The following is a 16,561-nucleotide window of genomic DNA, read 5'->3' as shown; positions in this document are numbered from 1 at the left end:
CATTTAAGAGGCTCGTAATATAGCAGTTATTATTTGAAGATGATATCCTTCGATAAATAAACCTCTCTAAATTTAAAGTTTGTGAATCATTAAATGCTTATGAATATTGCTCTGAAATCCCTTTAGATTAATCCAGACCATGGCCAATGAAAAGGTTCATTATAGAATGAACGGCTTTAGACTCTTTAGGGTTTTTTAACTTACACTGTAATTTATGGGTGCGTATCTCTGTGGTTGCGAGTATATGTGTGTTTGTGTTCTCGTGTGTGTTGCATTGCGGGTTATTTATGCTAATTTGCATGCCAGTTTATATTGCAGCAAAAGTGACATCATTAAGAAAGCAGTAATCCGGAGGGAGGGGGGATCCGAACCCGATCGAGGCTTCATTAAGTGTCTAAATTTATGAAATGAACTGAATGATCAGTCTGAGAAGGATGAAGAGATTTCAAAGCACGTAAAAAACGAAAATCATAATGAAGCTGGACAGATAATTCAGTTAAGACACATATCAATTCCTCAGAGCTCCATCTCAGCTGACGCTCACCAGTTAGAATACAAGAAATGGGTTGCCTTTTAGCCTGCCTTGGTGTGTGTGTGTGTGTGTGTGTGTATCTGTGTGTGCGCGCGCGCGTGTGCGCTTGTGCGCACGTGTGTGTGTGTGTGTGTGTCCGTGAGTGTGTGTGGAGGTCTGGGCCTGGGCCTTGTTTGAGGAAAGATTATCTTGACAAATTGGATAAACATCTTCTGCGTGACAGGCCGCTGATGGAGGGTGGGTGGTGTGCGTGCACACCTGGTGATGGTTTGCTCAGCGAGGGAGGGAGCTGTGCTCCTGCCCTACTGCCTCTGCTGATTGTTTGTTTCAGACAGGTAACAACAGGCACGAGGGCCCTGGAGCTTTCCAAAACATGGCAGGCTGGGCTTCAGGTGGCCCCGTCAGCTTTTCACTGCGCTGTCTGAGAGAGAGAGGGAGAGAGAGGGAATGGGAGAGCTTCAGATGCCCACTAAACTGCAACGGACAGAGAGCTTGGAAAGAAAGAAAGAAAGAAAGAAAGAAAGAAAGAAAGGAAGAAAGGAAGAAAGAAAAAAGAGACAGACAGGGGGGACCTGTAGGTGGGAATGGCAGGTGAGCAATTTGACTTGCCCTTCCACCGCCCATAACCCGTACACCCACCCCCACCCGCCTCCGCCTGTCTCCCCCCTCGCGTGTCCTACCTCTACCTGGCTCGTTTCCACAGCCATCCGTCAGTGCTGGTGAACAGGCTGAGGGTGAAACACTATCGCAGGATTGACTGTGTTGAAAATGTGCCACTCGGTGAGACCTGGCTGGGGCTCGTTTCCAGAACAGAACACCGTTTCAGAGCTGACCTCCCACTCCCCTGACCCACCCCCCCACCCCGCTCCGGCCACGGCCCACAGAAGAACAAAAGAGAAAGATCTCAGGAAAGAAGATAAAAACTAAAGGGGGAAACTGGCAGTTTTATATTTACATTTTACCGCATTTTCCAAGGAACCTTACACGAATGTTTGCTAGGGAAATGATAGGAAATTTCATGGACCTGGCAATGTTTTATCTGTATTTGAAGCTTTGACCGCACAGTTCAACAGTATTGTCTGGGAGACACATTTTTCATTTTTCTGTGCAAGAGATGGCAGACAAGAAGACCAGTTCTCAACATGTGTGTTAGAAGTTTCCCTCTGCTGCTGGTCTGGGGTCAGTGCTTCCTGCTTTGGTTAAAATAAGGAAGTGGGTCCCTGAGCAGTGCCTAGAGCTCAAGCAGAGGGCAGGAACGTCTCCTGACATGGCAGGTAATGAGACAGGTGTAATGGCCTTTATATTCTGGCCTGAGGGAACAGTCTGTCTATGACTGATCATGCACAGGGAAGAAAGGCCTCACACCTCAGATCTCCTTGCTCATTCAGAAATTTGGGGACAAGATTCTGTTACCTGTTCTCTCACTCTGTTTCTCTCTCTCTCTCTCTCTCTCTCTCTCACTCTGCCTCCCTCTCTATTTCACTCTCGCTTTCTCTCACTCTCACTATACTGACTTTCTCTATTTTTTAAAGCTATTTTGAAAGATAGACTTTAATCTATCCAGAGTCCAGCATTTTTCCTGTGGCTTTCTGTGGGATGTGTTTGAGCCCCGTCGTATCACAGAGGGGTTGATTTATCCAGTACCCCTTACTGATTCTATGCAGCTTTGTACAGACAAAGCTTTGACGAATCATTTTTTTGGAATTTTACACAGGATTTGGTGACTTGGTATTCCACCCTTTTATTTCTAATGTTTCTGCAGCAGTTAACTTGGTCATACTAAATAGATTTAGAGGAAAGTGTCCGTAATCAGCTACATAGCCTGTGTTAGAAAGTCCTGCTTATGGAAGTGGAGAAAAGTTGTTGTGTTTTTTTTTTTTTTTCAGCTGTGATGCGATCATAGCCATTACTCTCCACACGACAAACGTAGTTACACAGCTGGCCAATGCAGCTGCAGATAACGCAATAAAGACAGCTGTTGCTACTAAACTGGCAGCGCATGACCACGGCCAACGGCCCTGACTGTGTTTCATAAAGTGGTCCTGTTACAGGCTATTAATCCACCATTCAGATTGTGAGATTTTTCTACTATATGGTTTGTTTGTTTTCATTCTGGGATGTACTGGGGCGTATTGGGATGTCACGGGTCAATGCTGGAGAAAGACTCTGATATGCGCAACCAATCAGCAACACACGTCAGATATATTAGCAGACGGACGGAACCTGAAATAAACTAAATTACAGACGAGTCCAGAACTGGTTCTTAGATTCCTGATTTCCACATCCTTCCACTGCACATTCATGTGATTCTTTTATTATATCTGTGCTCTTTTTCATCAAGGCCATCCTGCTCAGTTTGCAGCAGGCGCTTTGCATCGTCGCAGGGACCACCTGTGTCGCGCCACTGAGACCCGTGAGTAAACGTTTTACAGCCGTAAAACTTTAAGTGGGGTTAACCTGTGCCTGACTCAGTGCGTCCATCAGCTGGTTATCACGAGCTGAGTGGAGCATGTTAGGGAGGGTGAGCCCAACACCATACACAGCCTGCGGTCTTTGAGGCTGGGCAGAATTCACTGGCTCCTCTAGTCAAGATCGAAGTCCTGGTATGTTGTCCCCTTCCTCTACGTCCAGGTATGTCATGAGGTTTAAGAGGAGAGCTCCTCTAAACAAGGCCTTAGTCACGTGTCGGAGAGGCGGATTAGGGCTCGATTAGGGTTCCGTTCAGGTTATAGGTCCTTTAAATAGGGATACGTCCAATAATGATAGTCACAACTACAGCAGACTGGAGAATTGCAGTGGGAAATGCATCATTTGTACATGGATGAATGTATTTCTGTGCAAGTGAAGCCCGAGAAAAGGAGCGAAGCAAGACTTTTTTTTTTTGGGTTTTTTTGGAAATGCTCATCCAGACCTATTTGCAGGTACTTGTGGTACCTCCAAAGAGAAACCCAACTTTTCAGAGGTGACCACGTCATATAACTCCCACCGCCCAGAAAGCACCCCTGACAAACGTGTATTCCTGTCATTTGGTGAAACTCCTCTTCAGTTTGGCTGCGGCGTTCCAGTTCCCCGGCGACTTCATACAGCGTTGATACGGACACCATCGCTACCCCTCCCGTTGCGGCCTGTCTGTGCCTCACTAAAAATAGCCTGTGAGCAAACAGCTTCCTTCCCCCCCCCCCGCATGTGAGAATGTGTGAAAGGATCCACTAATCAAGCCACAAAAGACGCTGGAAAACAAGCAGCAGAGACACACAAGGCTTGGAACACAAAAGGCCCTTGTGTGGTGGCCTCCCTCTCTCTCTTCCTGCCTGCTAATAGCTGCCATTTCTGCTTGCGGTGGCGGTGGCGCAGCACCGGGAACTCAGGGATGTGCCGTCTGAAAGGAGAAGGCAGAGATGGCGGTCCACCCCACCCCCCAGACCCCCTATCCCCTCCCGCCGGGATGGGCCATCTTACAAGAGCCACGTAGCCTTGCCGAGAATCGGACGATTCCCACTGAGCAGTCGACGGATTGGAAGCGGCGGGGAAAGGTTCCGGTCGTGGTGCTAGCAATGGAAACGTTCCGTCGTAGGCATGCTCAGCGTCGCCCGTCCCCGTGTGCTGCTCCTCGAAAGGGTTAATGCCGGAGAGCACGTGGACCGTCCCACTTGTCTCTTATAGCTACTAATTTCCAGATTAAGGGACCAGGAAGTCTATCCGAACTTCATTAGGTTTCGAGACGTTGGGGTTCTTTTCATGTGAATGAAAGGACAGGAGCTAACTAAAGCTTAAAGTACAGTAACAAACGAAACCTTCACTCATTAATCCAGCACATAATGGATGACACTTTTACCAGCTCACCACAGCATTATGCTCATTTCTGTGCTTGGCTCAGGGTACCTAAGGAAGTAATCTAATTAAAAAGAGCGCAGTAAAAAGTACTGAGACCATATGAAGCTTCCAAGAGACACGGGAGCTCTAAAAACACAGGGAACCTCCTCGTCCGGCATATTTCCCCTTATTTAATTGTTATTCCAAGAATATGAACCCAACCTTCCCAAAAAGGAGCTGTTCAATTCCAATGCAGATGGGTTGGGAAGCGTGGTGGATGCCTGGTGGCCTTTTGCCATGGGCCATTTCATTCTGTCTCCTCTGTGAGACCTTGGCTTCAGGCACCCTGCCGCAAGGCCCAGAGTTGTCACGGCACCACAGTTGGCTGGACGCAGCTTCTCACTCATATGATTTACAAAAAGGCTACGGGGCATAGCTCCAACTGGGAAATCAGCACAAAGCGTGAGGTCTCGTCACCAGCCACACACCACCATGGCTGGGTAGGGCTCACGTTCAAGGCTCCTTCCAGAACCTTCCAGTGGTTGCGCAGAGAATCCGGTGACCGCACAGTGGAAGTGTTACGTTTATTTCAACTGGCGAAATGTAATCAGCATATGTCACTTTGTGAGAACTTTCCTAATGCTTTATTTCTGCATTGGCTAACAGATTTAATAGCAAAATCAGATTTTTCAACCTTTCAGCAAAATCTGATAAATCAAAATAACATAACTAGGAAATAAAATTGTGTCTGAAGTTCACATTTCTTTGTGCCTTTATTTTCCCTTCCCTGGATCCTGTCTCACACCTAAAAACACACCGGTTGTTTTGCTGATCAGATCTGATCTGGGTTATGTTTCCCCATCTGACTCTCAAGAGCAGATATTTGCTTTATATCACACTTGTGCAGTAAGCGCAACAGTGGTGTTCATGGCAGAAAACCGAGTCTCAGTGTGGTTTGTTTTGTGCCTGTGAACCTTTTTCCCCTCTCTCTTGGCTCATCTCGGATTGCTGGTTTACAGCAGGCTGACACACCAGCAGCTTTCCCATTCAGCGAGGCCCGCCAGAAGGCACATAGTGCTCCGCACTCCAGATACCATCAGTGCCTTACCAAGTTTCCCCGAGACCGGAGTGAGCTGGTGTGTTAGCACAGCCTCCAGGCAGAATGGCAGGCAAACTCCAACCACCTTCCTAATCCAATAACTCCCCAGTTCTGATCACTGCTTCTGGATTTCTTCCCTGTTATGTGTTCCTTGGTAGGCTAACATTTACTGGTTATTTGGCAATTAAAAAAAAACCCCCAAAAAACCCACTAAACTTCTGGGAATTAATTATTATACACGATTAGGTCACAGTACCGTACAGGCCTTCTAATTTGAACCCAAATTGGAGATGAGTGCTTCTGATAACTGAGACTGACGTTCATAACTAACAAAAGGCAAAAGCCTGTCTGTTTGACAGTCTAATCAGTGCAGTGCTCCTCTGTCTGCTTTTGCTATTGTAAAACAAAAAGGGTTCAGCATAAGGATGCTTGTCTGTGTGGCACGTGGAGACATAGCCAGTGTGTGTGTGTGTGTGTGTGTGTGCATGAACCACCCTCTGTCTGTCCACCCCCCAGCCTCCCACCAAAACCTACCCCCTCCAAGACCCAGTGCAGTCAGAAGAATGCCAGCAGTCACAGGCCCTCTGAAAGGCCACTCTGAGCAGAGGCTCTGTCGTGACACTGCGTGAAATGACAATTCTAGAATCATCCACAGGCATCAGTTATGTGGTCGGCCCATTTAATGAGCTGCTGATGACTTATAATGGTGCTAGTTTTTCGCTGCGAGCCGGCAGGCCCCCCAAGGACCCCTTGGCCGAGGGTGACGGTGGAGCCCCGGCGTTTGAGGGTCCCTTTGTTGCAGGGGTTTCGGTGAGGAAATGCTGCGCACGTGTGGTCGGAGCATGGAGGGCCAGGGCAGGCGTGTACCTGCACGTGCGTCTGTAATTCTTTCCAAAAACGAAAGAGCTCGGAGGGATTTGTGAAAACCTGGCGCCCTGTGTTCACACCGGAGCAGAGGCTGATATCCCGAGAGTGGACGGTCACATCTTGCTAGCCCCCAGCGGACACGGAGTGCAGGCGGAAACCTGAGCCTCACACGCTTCTGCGCTCCCTCTGAGGAGGAGACACATATCTGTCCCCTCCTCGTTTGTATAATGTCGGGTCATGGATGAAATTGAGTCTTGGGTAGGGGGATTGAAGTCGGAATTCAGGCTTCGTGCTCCGGGGCACACACGCTGTATTTCCCCTCCTACCTGACACCTGATCAATTAAGGCAGATACAGCCTCGTATGAGCACCCCACCCCCCACCTGTCTCTGAGTCTGCTGATTGGAAACAGGCAGCATGTAAAGCACTCACCAGTTTCCAGCTGTTATTTTACCAATTTGAAATATTAATATGTCATATGCAGTAAAGGTTTGTAATAAAAAGGACAGACAAACATTTCACAGCTGTATGTAAATGAGGGCTGCGCAGAGGTTGGGTTTTGCCACTGGTCTGTGTGCTGCGTCCCTTACCAGCTCATGGTATCTGTGGCCTAGAGCTCGAGTATCAGATGTTTTTACAAGAAGTCACATTTCCACTGTGCATCTGTCAGGCAGCCGCTCTGCAGTTAACTCTTTGTGCGCCAGGAGCTCCTGAGCCAGGCTGACTGACAATAAATAAGGTCTGCAACTGTAAACTGAGAAAAGGAGTAAAAAAAAAACAAAAAACAAGAGGAACATGTACAAGCGTATGAGCAACAGTCCTGGAAGGGTGGATGTCGACGCCGCCGTGCCTCACGGTGCCTTCACAAAGAACCAGCGATCTGCTGGTGCCCAGTCTCACACAGCCTCACCTGGCTCCATTAGTGGAGAACACAGAGCATCAGGTGGGGTAGGACGTCCAGGAATGCCGTAGCAGGGCCCCCAGAGGGAACGCAAGACCTTTTGTTTGGTAAAGGCTACACTGTTCAGAAATGGGGATAAACTAAAGGAAGAGTGTGTGTGTGTGTGTGTGACCAAAATGTTTGGTTGGCTTGTAACTGTGTTTGACCCCTTGTCGTGCCATGCCTAATGCAAGAGCGCTTTGGTGAATGGTCCGAGGGTCAGTGACCAGTGACACGTGACCTGCCACGCTTAATTCCAGCACAACAATGGATTCATCCCCAATGGGAACTCATCCCATTACACCTCCATGCCAGATGAATTGTTTGTTTTCATGGAGCACTCGCCGCCTGACCCCATGGTCGACTTCCTGTAATAATGTTCAGTGGACATCCAGAAGAGCTCGGGATGCAATTTGGGCCTGACGCAGCCGGAGGTCGGGCCGGTTGACCCGAGGTCCTCGCGGGCGTCGGGGTCCGAATCTCCAGAACGGCTTCTGGTCGCGCGATTAAGTCGCCTGGAGAGACGCGCCGTCTAATCGATAAGCATGATGAGACTGAAAGCGTGGATGACAGCGGAGACGACAGAAGACAGACACGGACATAAACTGAGTGAGGAAGGAGAGAGAGAGGGAGCGAAAGAAAGACTATAGGTGTAAAGAGACAAGACAAAGAGTGAGAAAAAGAATAAGAAGACAGAAGAACAGCGAGGAAAAATAAAGAGAGGCACAGCAGGCATTAGAGGTGGCAGAAAGAGAGATGGACAGAGAGCGAGAGATGGAGAGCAACCCTGCCAGCAGGTTTCAGCACCTCAGGGCTGCCGGACTGATCCTACATGAAAGTTCTATAGTTTCTCCTTCCATCATTGTACAGCGGCGCAGAATGCGCTACACTTACATGCATTATAACTCTCACGCCCCCTTATCACTTACACGCAGCGCGGTGAGGCTGCCAGGCCCTCCAGGCTGGTTCCTGTCCGTGCGGATGCCCCTGCTCGCCGGCTGCTCTGCGTCCTGCTAACCGCAGCCCTGGGACTCACCTGGCACTGACGCTGGCATTGGACAGCTGGGCAGGAAACTTGGGCATCTGCGTCCAGCCACTTTACTTAATGAATATTTAAATGAGCGCGACCCTACAGAGTGCTGGGGAGAAGACCCAGTGCTGTTTTGGACATGATTACATTATAGTTTTTATGACATGTTTCTATGATATGCTGCATTTAAAAATGAATGTATACAGAATCGTAAACAATATTTTTATTTTTGCCGGCTCTGTTTGCTTGGGAATGTGAGAAGCAACATGATTGTGGGACACACAAATAATGAATTTTTGAGTGCTTTTATTTTGAGAAGTTTATTACTGAATCTAGATCTGATTAAGTGCTAGTGCTCTTGACACTAAATTGCCTAGAAGAAAGAAAGTAATTTACCTGCATTTTCAAACAATCATTCCATTGATTTACCACACAAATAATTTTTTGAAGTAGATTTGATTTAAGGCAGAATAAAGGCATACAATCATTAACCAAATAGTTTTGAAGAGTATGTGTGCACAACAAAGTGAGAGAGAGAGAGAGAGAAACCATCGAGTGATAAACCAGAATCTAAGCACTTCTCCAGCTCCAATGCAGTGACTGGAGGTAGAGGGTTTGGAGGGTTTGAAGAAACAGAACACACCACTGCCTTTCTGAGAAAACACGGCCCACAAAAGCTCTTGGTTCCAAAAGCTCTAGATGTTTATTATTTTATAATTGTATTAATTATGAGAAAGTGTTTTGTCTATGAACATTATTTCTGCCAGTTATTTCATTTCTAATCTAAATCTGTAATTTTGCCTTTTGCATTTATTTATTTGAAACAGAAACTTTATAGAGTTTAATTAATAAATGTAGTCAGTTTAACACCAGGACAGTACATACCACAGTTAATGACTGTATGATTGTTTTACTTTAAGCCTTGGTTTAAACTGCAATTGCAAATCTGTATATTACTTTACATGTGCACAAACAAAACAAATTGACCAAACTGAATATATTTTACAATTTAAGTTTCTGAAGGTAAACATTTTATTGTAATATATGCTTTGTAGTTCATAAGTGATATGGTTAATTTCTCCATCAATAAATATTCCAAAGTACTTTCAAGCTCTAAAGTCCTTTCAGTTAGAGTATGTCCCAACATTAAGTACACGAAAGCACCTTTTCTCTTATGTAAATGAGTCAGGAATGCCTGAGCCAATCAGAGGCTAACTGTAGCGCATAATCAGTTTATGTGAACTGAAAACATGCAACTCACCTAATTTAAGTAGTTTAAGTACTATAAAATTGCAGCTTCCTGTAACATGAACCCCTGTCTAGGATAAATGCATATCTGGGGACTATCTAAAGAACAGTTCAAATATGTCCTCTGAAGATAATTAACTGACCATTTAACTTGATCTGAGTCTCCAAATGAAACCCACACTTACTTAAACTGGGTTTACTCAAATGCTCTGAAGAAACAAGGTGCTTTGATTCAAGTTGAAATTTAAGCGGGTTATTAAAGAGTGTTATTGTGTGCATGTTTGTATCTCACAGCAAACATTGCAAAGATCCCCGTAAAGACATAAATAAATAAACAAATAAATCAGTCAAAACAAGGCGCTAAACCTCAGAGGTGTGACGGCCTCAGGTTCAAAAACTAAAAGTCCTGCCATGGTTTGGTATCGCTTGGCCCATGTTTCTAACTACTGGCTTGAGCTAATGAACAAAGCCAGGTGGTTGGAACAAAATCCTGTGGTGGAGTTTTACTCTCTGAACCCGCTGTGTCAACAGCAATCATGCTGCAAGGAACCGGAAAACCGAGTATGGGCATTTATGTGCTATTTTACTTTACACCAAACAAGACTACATTTGCTTTATCACACACTCGGATCAGTTATGACTTGATGGTCTAGACAGCAGTTCTTCATGAATTACACAACAAATGACAGTAAAAATATTCATATACAAAAGTGAGAACACATTAAAGGAAACAATTTGAACTGTTTGAATCCAGGAAGTGGCACGCTGCTGACCCATGCTTGCTGTCAGGGAGAAGAGAAGCCGTCGCCCTCATCCTGGGGTGGAGGAGGAAGTCCTGGGCGGAGAGGGGCGGAGAAGGCGCAGCCACAGCACAACCTCGGGCTTCGAGAGGAACACGGCGTCTCCGTCGCCTAAAACAAACGTGGGGATTAGGAATGTGAGTGTGATGGAGGTGTTATCTCTGCCTGCCGCTGTGTGTTTAAGGGGAGGTGGGCTTCAGACTGCAAACACCACTCTCAGTTCTGCTCCATCTGAAATGGCCGTGGAGTGTTTAATCAGACTAGCCAATGGCGTTTAAAAGCACAGTCCTTGTACACAGATAGAAAACCAACGAGACACATTCTCATAGACACACATGCCCCCCACCCGCACCACATAAACATTCAAATTCACACAAAAAAGGTTTATGATGTTGAAGTCTGACTCTTGTGGGTATATTGTAGAATTCTGTACCTGTGTAAGGGGACATACATAGAACTATGGAGTTTTAGGAGAAACTGTGCACCCGTGACATCACTGAATTTAAAGTGCATGTCTTGAGCAAGTGCATGTTTCCTGATTGTGCTGGTACCCTTACCACACATTCTTCTTTATTGTGTGAAGCTGTTTTTTCATTCATTGTTCATTGCAGAGGCAATCTGCCTGGCTTAAAGAGCCTCTCTAGAGTGTGTTTAGAAAATTAAAGCTCTGAAATGTTCTCATAATTGTCAGTTTTATCATTTTATTACAGCAAGCTTATTCTGAAGGGGTTTCCATTATAATTTATGAAATACAATTAAGTGTGACTTATTTCTCCTGCACTGCACTGCACTCTATGTATCTGCCCTACTACATTTAAATAGCATTAAGTAATTTGGAGAAAACACTAGAAGAACAAGCAGAACATGTGACCAAAAGGCAAAGTTGTTGCACGCACACATACACACACACACACACACACACACACACACACACACACACACACACACACACACACACACATATGCACAATAAATATTCCAGAGGTTTTCACTATCTTGCGGAGAGTTTAAGAGGGTGGGGGGCACATGGTCTCCAACTGATACAGGAACTAATTTAGAGTAGCGTGTCCAGAGAGATATGCCTGCCACTGAAAATGAACATTTTGCATGAGCCAGTACCTTGTAATCAGAGACAGACAGACAGAGAAAGAGAGAGAGAGACAGAGAGAGAGAGAGAGAGAGACAGAGAGAGAACTACTAATGAAGTTGATCTCTTTAGTCATTCTGAACTAATTGCATACTTAAGATTACAAAGTATTTGATTGGTCAAAAAAAGGATTGTTAATTTAAATAGCACCATAACATTTTAAGAGTCCACATAAATGTGACAGTGATAAGGAGTTACCAGAGTGGTTTTTAAAGCAGAAAAATACTGTGACTTCAGATAAGTCCCTCTTTTTAAATATTTGTTTCTTTAAAAGAACATAATTTGTCTCCTGTAGACTTTAAATGTGCTTTGTTAACTGGCATTTAGTAATGTGCCTTAGTTGTATAAAAAATGTCAGTACATTTGATTACATTTGATTACCAAAACAACACATTTGTAGACAAATTTAAACCAAAAAAATGAGCTGTTTTACTTCTTGACAACACACTTGTACATGCATGTAAACACACACACACACACACACACACACACACACACACACACACACACACACACACACACACACACACACAGAAGCACATCGATGAAGTAGAAGTGGTGCTTGATTTTCGCCAAAACAGTGAAGAGATGTACTAACTACCATTTTGTTCCTGCTCCATCTTCTCTCTCTCTCTCTCTCTCTCTCTCTCTCTCTCTCTCTCTCTCTCTCTCTCTCTCTCTCTCTCTCTCTCTCTCTCTCTCTCTCTCTCTCTCTCTCTCTCTCTCTCTCTCTCTCTCTCTCTCTCTCTTCCTCTATAAATATGGTGAGAGTGCCTTGAGGCTGTACAGGCACTATTGTGAGTGCTGCCAGTTCTGTTTGGCCTCATTGTTCCCGGCTAATCAGCCGTGGCAAATGCGATGGCCTCCAGCTCATTATGTATTCGCACTCAGAGGTGACCATGGGAAGGGTTGGGTTTTTTTTCTCTCTCTCTCTCTCTCTCTCTCTCTCTCTCTCTCTCTCTCTCTCTCCCCTCTCTCTCTCTCTCTCTCTCTCTCTCTCTCTCTCTCTCTCTCTTCAGAGGCTCTGTCCATAGCTAAGGCTGATGAATTACCTGCCCAGACAACACCTAGTGGAGCTGCACAGCCACTGAGTCTGTGGCTCCATCGGACACTTTTGCTCCGAGTGCTGTTTGCTGGTCATCTCTCCCTGTAGTAGCCCCCCCCCACCTGCTGCTTAAGTTTCACTACTCTCGTCTCGTCTTTCTCCACCCCCCACACACACACACTCTACTCTTTGTTTACACACTTCTGCTAGCTGCTCTTGTCTCAACTAGCATGGACATGAGTTGTTGGCAGCACTAGAGTTTCTGTCCTCAGGATCATAGCATTGCCGCTTCATTACATCATTACATATTAATTATGAATTAGAAGAAGGGCTTAACGAATCATGCAAAGTCTTTTTTTTTTCTGGATAGAAATACAAAAAAAAAAAATACAAAAACCTTTTTTAAAGTTCAATGATATTGGAGTGCTATTAGGTCATCTGCACCAAGGTTCCAGACGTGGGCTACAAAACAATTTTTTTTTTTTCTCCTGCGTGAATAAGGGTGTGTGTGCGCACGCGTGTGTGTGTAATAGTGGCTCTGATCTGCTGGGATGGTGGAGGATAGCGGCTGGCCCTCGTACGGGTTAACATGACTGTAATTAGAGTTGACTCACGCATCTCTGTTTCTAAATCCCCCTGGATATAGTGCACTCATACAGGTGTCTCCGCAATCCAATTATCACAGCCGTGCTTTCACGGGCGCTGGGGTGGGGTTTGGGGTGATTTTTTAAAAAAGAAGAAAAAAAAACTAATAAAACATGAAAGAACAAGAATAAAAATGCATTTGTGGTCAAACAACAGCTGCAAACAACGCTTGCTGCCGTTGGCTGTAATACAGGCGGATGGTATTTGCATGGACAGCCTTTTTCTCGGCACTGGCCTGCCTACAGCCAGTGGGGAGCCCAGTGTAGCTCTGGAGCTGCTCCTACTCATTTACATAGCAGCTGATAATTATGAAGGTCTGCTCTGAATTTAGGAAGGCAAGGTGCTTTTGAGGAAGTGCATCTTCAGAGAGACCTGTCTGCACAGGTGAGCGTATGTACTCATTCATAACCTCCTAGTACTTTCTGGTTTTTGTGTTAGAAGGCATGAACTATCTCAGGAGAGGGCACACCCACAACCACACCCACAGCAGTGGGCGTGGGCATCACGCAAGCAGCTCTGTGAGAGCCATAGCTGATGAGGTGGGCGTGGTTTCGGGGAGAAAGTGTCCCCTGCAGTCCTGGGTAAGTATAATAATACCAGTGAGCTGATTTGAAAGCATGTAATGTGCTTTCTTTCTCTCCCTGCTGCCACTGGAGAATGTGTGTGTGTGTGTGTGTGTGTGTGTGTGTGTGTGTGTGTGTGTGTGTGTGTGTGTGTGCGTGCATGTGCGTGCACGTGCGCGTGCGTGTGTGTTTGTGTGCGTGCGTGCGTGCGTGTGCGTGTGTGTGTGCGTGCATGTGTGTGTGCGCACACACTTTAGTTTCCTTCCCTGTCAAATCTCACTACTTCTCCCCCTACACTAACAAAAGCTCTCAGACAGCAGCTACCCCTCCTGCCTCCCTGCCCTGCTCCTGCCCCTCCAACCCCCTGCACCCCCATCATCCGAGCCCCATGCTGGGGGCAGCAGTAGGATGCCGGAGTGTTCCTCATGCCCCCCCGCCGACCGCTGGTCACAAGCATGCGGCCTGAAGTCCCGTCACTGCAGATGACTGCATGGGTGGAAGAGCTGTGACAGATGGACTGGGTCCCGCTTCCCTTCACTGAACCCCTCACCCACCCCCAAAAAGCACCACTGTTCCCCACACTGTCCATTCCACTCTGAAAGGTAGTGAGTAAAGTCCTGACCCGTTAAAGGGGAAACAATTTCTGAGTCATTTGTCATTGGAGGTTTGTGTGTTTGATTGGGGTTTATTGAATATCTCTCCCTTTCTTATGCCTGTCTTATTCTCATATACCAGACTAGTCCAAAGTAAACTGAAGTTTCATTAATTAACGGGAGACAATAGGACGTGGGATCCCAGCCGCTTTTGTCCTTAGAGAAACACAGCGAGTGGATAAGCCAGCCATCGGTCCTAATTGGTCTGCGCTAAATCGCTGTGAGCTCAGTTAATAATAGCAAATATCCTGGTGGGAGTTCTATTTGAGCCATGCCAAAAAAAAGAAATAAATAAAAAAATACTGTAAACATAAACCCACATCTCTGTGGATGAGCTTTAGCGTGTAGCTGCTTTTGAAATCTGCCATTGGCCTAAAAGTCTCCTAATAGCCACCACCAAAAAACAAACTCTTTAGCAAAAGAGCCTAAAGCTAAAAAAGAAAACTTCTGAAGCACTGCGGTGTCTAGACAGAGAGATACCGGCTTCTGAAGGACATCTAAGAGTAGAAGCGTGTACTGAAATGTCTTAGAAGGTGATCGTGCTCAGACGTATTTCATGTTTGCTTACAAGGCTCACGGACATCAGTGAAGGAATGTAGTTGTGTGATTGGTCCTGAGTAGTCTTCACTGGCTCATTACTTGGAAGGCGAGAAAAAGGAACTCTCTAAAGCAGGAGGACACAGTGGTTACAACACAAAGGAAATATTTACAGGGACTCTCCACATTCCAGTGAGCGAGAGCACTGGTCCCCCCTCTCTCCACCGTGTGTCGGAGGAAGCCTGTGTAGAGGCGGAATGAGGGACATAGGGACCCGCCATGCCCCAGAAAAAGCACTGCCAACGGGGAGGCCGATCCCCAACCCCCAACCCCCGTCCCTCCGTAACCCCAAAATACCTCCATGTGAAACAGGCAAAGCCACACCACGCCTCCCTTCTCTCGGGGAGCTAGAACAGCCCTGTCCTGGTTCATCTGGAATCCACCCAATCCCAGTGGGAAAGGGGAAGAACACACAAAGGCCGGAGAGCTGAAGAATCCACATACTGTGATGCCCTGCACCTGGCTGGCGCATCTAAACAATGCCAGAGGGTGTTGGAGTGCAACAACTATTTTCAAATGTTCGGATGTATAGGATAGAGTTTTGTAACATTTGTTAGTCTAATACTTGGGTAGGCTTGGGCAGCAGGCAAGAACAGGGCAGTGTTGTGAGGAAACATTCCACATTAACTTTGCATGGACCTCAGACTTCAGGTGGTTGTTACCTTTTTCATCAGTTGTCTTCGAGGAATGTTTTCATGGTTTTCAATGTTTTCATTTCTAGGTTCTAGGTCCAGTGTTTCTGCATGACACACAAAGCAACAAGAGTTAGAAGGGGAAATAAGAAACTCATTTCATCATATTTGCTTCTAAAGTTAGCCAGGTTAGTCATCTTAGCCTTGGCAACTTCCAGGCCTGTGTATCGCTTTTTGCTTTGCTTCTTGAAGACCCTATTTTTCTTTATTTAGTCAAAGAAAATCCCTTGTTTGCTCCCCCAAAACAAACCTCTATTGGAATCTCTGCTCAGGCTCGTGGAATCACAGAGGACTTCACAGACTATCTGGCCTTTGACAAAGTTTTGGGGGCCAGGGAGAGAAAGAGGGCCCTTGTGCGAGGCTTCACAGTCCAGCTGCTGCAAGGTTCCCGCAGTCGTTTATTACACACGGGCTGCTAATGAATGGGGGCTGCTGTGTTACAGTATGTGACAATCACGGGCCTTATCTCTCTCTCCCCTACCAGAGATTTCACTGATCCACTTCTCGGCACGGCCGTCATGATTCTTCCCGTCATAAAGAGCGCTTGTTGAGTTACTGCCGAGGTCCACAATGCCCTTCGTTCAGGCTGGCTCCATGCGGCCCCTGTCTGGGCTTTCAGGCTAACTAGGGTGCTCTGCTGTCAACTCCGTTGCTGTGCACGGAGAGGACTGTTTTCGGAGTTCTGTCTAAACAGGTCTGAGTATTGTTAGGCCCTTTCTCAGCAGGGTGCAAGCATGAAACCAAAGACGTGCCACAGTTCCCCCTAGAGTGGCCACTTTAGTAACCCCTGAAAGTGGAGGATGTACAGGGAACGTGGCTATGACATTACCACACACAAAATTCAAACCATAACCTAGCTAGCTAGCTAACGGAGCTGATAGAAATTACTCA

At 46.2% G+C, this 16,561-nt stretch overlaps 1 long non-coding RNA gene across 7 annotated transcripts in view; it reads right to left on the bottom strand.

Annotated features, from left to right (window-relative positions):
• Nucleotides 1–8,960: 8,960 nt before the first annotated feature.
• LOC113577813 (uncharacterized) overlaps nt 8,961–16,561 on the bottom strand; it is an 87,063-nt gene continuing 79,462 nt past the window's right edge. For all 7 annotated transcript variants that reach the window (XR_014120061.1, XR_014120056.1, XR_014120060.1 and 4 more), the window contains 2 exons: nt 15,641–15,717; nt 8,961–10,439 (listed from right to left, as the gene is read on the bottom strand). This is a non-coding gene — a long non-coding RNA (uncharacterized LOC113577813). The remainder of the gene's footprint in view (nt 10,440–15,640; nt 15,718–16,561) is intronic.

This window comes from Electrophorus electricus, chromosome 26 (genome assembly GCF_041902795.1).
Source record: "Electrophorus electricus isolate QZ-2024a chromosome 26, ASM4190279v1, whole genome shotgun sequence".
Lineage (NCBI taxonomy): Eukaryota > Metazoa > Chordata > Actinopteri > Gymnotiformes > Gymnotidae > Electrophorus > Electrophorus electricus.
The sequence above is the reverse complement of the archived record's forward strand: the minus strand, read 5'-3'. Positions and strand labels throughout refer to the sequence as shown.